This window comes from Apium graveolens, chromosome 10 (assembly GCF_009905375.1).
Source record: "Apium graveolens cultivar Ventura chromosome 10, ASM990537v1, whole genome shotgun sequence".
Classification (NCBI taxonomy): domain Eukaryota; kingdom Viridiplantae; phylum Streptophyta; class Magnoliopsida; order Apiales; family Apiaceae; genus Apium; species Apium graveolens.
Window position 1 is genome coordinate 68,350,190 of NC_133656.1, and position 3,859 is coordinate 68,354,048.

Below are 3,859 nucleotides of genomic sequence, written 5' to 3' on the forward strand. Positions count from 1 at the left end.
AACACCACATGAACACTATATTAGCACCAAAATAATGCTAATTCACCTGATTACCTAGATAATGCCTGAAATGCAAAAAACACTAGAAAACACGTTAAAACACTTAACAACTTGAATATAAATGCACCAATCCAAAGCTTATTAGAGCATTATAAAGTGTCATAAATTCCACTCAACATACCCCCAAACTTGAATCGATACTTGTCCTCAAGCATAAACAGATTCTAAGAACAAGAAAAAAAATGCATGAATGCAACTAATAAGAATGCAATGATCCCCATAGAGTAACTAAACCAACCATTAATCAACACCTCAGCAAATGAAATTATTCGCGTAAAGATCAATCAAATCTCTCAAAATCAACCTACAAACCAGAGACGTGCATGTGTGCAGATGCTTACAGATATACTATTGCTACTAGATCGGCAATCATGACTCACTACTTATCAAAACAATCACAAGTTTATAAATAGAATAAAAGTCAGACTCAAAATAACTTATAACACTTCAATTCTTATATCAGAGTTTTTATGGATTCATGCTTTTATTCACAATAACACAACACAAGTATGCTTATTTGATCGTGCAATAAGCGAGGTCCATAAAAGATTTATACAATAGTAACCATGTAGCGAGCGTTAGGTTAGGAAATCCCAGACTATAAAAGCCTTAGGTCATTAGGCACAAAGTCCCCTAAGAACTTAATAACTCGAGTACTAAAGAGCCCACTCGTGATCAATTATACATAACTCTTATTCTTTTTTTTTCTTTTTTTTTCTTTTTTGTTTTCACAAATTTCTGAACGAGTGCGTTTTGCTCCATCTCGTTCAACCCTAGACTACTCATATAAATATGAGACGACTACTAGCCATTTGACACCTAGCCTTAGTCACACTAGCAATGAAATCCAATTTTTCCAATTTTTAAATATCCATGTCTTTTATTATTAAGAGAATACTCTAAATTCTAAATATAAACAAGCGATTAAACCTCAACAATCAAACAAATCATGAATATGATCTAGCACTGTAGCAACCTATAAGACTTAGTGAAATACAAGTGTCTCTAGCATGAAAATCAATCTAAAAAAACTCAATATCACCAAATACTACATCACTACACTAGCATCGATATCACAAATCAATCAAAAAATTATCTAAGGGATCATGTTATAATGCAAATGCATGAAACTACATGAACAAAATATCATAAAACTACCAAAATAAAAAAAAACTACAAGGCTAAATATGCAACTATATGAAATAAAACTATCATGAATATGCACACTATATGAGACTCACACAAACTATATTCCTTCAACTACTACCCCCAAACTTAAAATATTAACTGTCCTCAGTGAAGGTAATAGTAAGGAATCAGGCATACCTACTGTGAATCAGAATCCTCACCCTCAACGGGTGGAGTGTCAGGCGTGTCTGGAGGCGGATACACTGAATTCTTACCAAAAACTGGCCACTGAATGTCAACAACTGTGGCTCTAAAAGCTGTCCCAAGTGCCTGGGTGAGATCGTGTGCAAACCGACTATGGATGTCGTGCATCGCATCCATCCTCCTCGCAAGACGCCTATACTGCGTCGAACTCAAACCAGCTCCCAACTTTGCTCCTGCTGCTGCGACGAACCAGCCTCCTCTCCATACTAGGCTCTCCAAGATGCTCTACGGGCATGCTGAGAACCTCCTGCTGTAGTTGCTTCCATAGGCACTCCACCTGGCAAATGAGCATATGAATAATAAAGCCCCTTAGGATCGGGCTTCCCTCCATACCATTCGTGCATGCTCTGCAGCGTAGAACTATCAATAGGAGCACTGGGAAGCTAAAGCTGAAGCTGCTCATGTGCTGGCCAATGAACACCAACTGTCACGCGCAACTTTGTCACAACTGACGCATACGGAATAGCACATGTAGTACCTCCCCTCAAGAATCTCAAAATCTCCTGATGTATCACCATCCCCAAGTCAATGTAATCACCCTGCAGAATACCCCACAGTAGACGAGCACGCTCCATAGTAATCTAATGCACATGCGACGATGGCATGATGTTAGCATAAATAAAGGAGTTCCAAGCCCGTGCAAACCTGTTCATGCACAAAGCCGGGAACGTAGAGTAATCAGTAGTGCCCCTCTTGAACTTCCAATGAGTCTTAGGTACACATAGAGTAGCAACGACGAGATCCAAATCAAAGTCCTCCGGAGTTTTATCGTTCCACGTGTCCTGACCCACCTTCCTTGCAGGTTGCTTAATCACTGCCCTGATATCATCAGCACTGTAATCTACAGTCCTCCCTCTCACCACCGTGAACCCATTCTTCTCCACCTTGGCATTTGCATAGAACTCCCGCACAATATTCACGGGCACAGCAGTGGGAGACTCACAGAAGGGAACCCAGCCCATCTCGAGAATCATCTCAAATAGCTTACCATCCTTCCCTGATGGCAGAAAACCTCGCTCCTTAGAAATAGGCTTCGAGAGAAGCGTCGTGTACTCTTCCTCAGCCTCAGGAGTAGAAAATCTGGGCCTCACACCCCCCGTAGATGAAGAATCGGTGGTGCTGCTGTCAACTTGTGTTCTTTGTCTCTTGGGTGCCATCAGGATTGAAGAAGAAAGAATAAAAGCTTAAGTATTTAGAGAGAATTTCTGTTTGAGAGTTTGTGAATTGGTGGAGAAGTTGTGTGTAAGTGTATGTATTTATCGGTGGAGAGGTGTGAATTCTATAAGGAATAAAAGTGGGAATTGATTATGGGAATCGTGGGAATAATGGAATTGATTAGGAGAGGGAATTATGGGATGTGGAAGAGTAAAAATCAGGTTGGAACTGATTTTGGAGTAAAAGTCCAGATTTTACCTTAAAAAACTGCTGAAATAATTTTTTTTCGAACAGGACCCGGCGCGGGCGCGCTAGGACAGCGCAGACGCGCTAGGACAGCGCGGGCGCGCTCACTCTCTGGAAAATCGGTGCGGCCGCGCGCTAGAACAACGCGGGCGCGCTTGGTTATTGGAAAAATGGCGCGGGCGCGCCCAGCTTCTGTAGTTGGCCCTGAATTTTTTTTCCTTTTTCTGGTTTTTTTGTGTTTTTCTCTTTTCTTCTTACTTCTTCTACCTACTAATGTACAACATACTTGGGTTGTTTCCCAAGAAGCGCTTCTTTTACGTCGCTAGCTCGACTTAGAATCTCGAGATCAAATGGACAATAAAACGGCACTAACCACCTCGCGGTTTACCGTGTCACTATAATAATGCTTCAATTTCTGACCATTTACCTTGAATGCTTGGGCCGGATCATTTTCAAAAATTTCCACCGCTCCATGTGGAAACACAGTTTTGACAATAAACGGCCCCGACCATCTTGACTTCAATTTTCCAGGAAAAAGACGGAGACGAGATTTGAATAAAAGAACTTGTTACTCTGGTACAAATGACTTGAGCACTAGACCCCTATCGTGCCACCTCTTGACTTTTTCCTTATACATTTTGTTGTTCTCATAAGCTTGAAGTCGAAACTCGTCAAGTTCATTCAATTGAAGCATCCTCTTCTTTCCAGCCGCATCCAAGTCCAGATTCAACTTCTTCAAAGCCCAATATGCCTTATGCTTGAGCTCCACAGGAAAATGACACCCCTTACCATAAACCAACTGAAATGGTGATATTCCCAATGGAGTCTTATATGTTGTTCTATAAGCCCAAATAGCTTCATCAAGCTTTAAAGACCAATCCTTCCTTGATGGACACACCACTTTCTCCAAAATACGCTTGATCTCTCTGTTAGATACCTCAGCTTGACCATTCGTCTGAGGATGATAAGCCGTAACAATGTGATGATTCATATTATACCTTTTCAT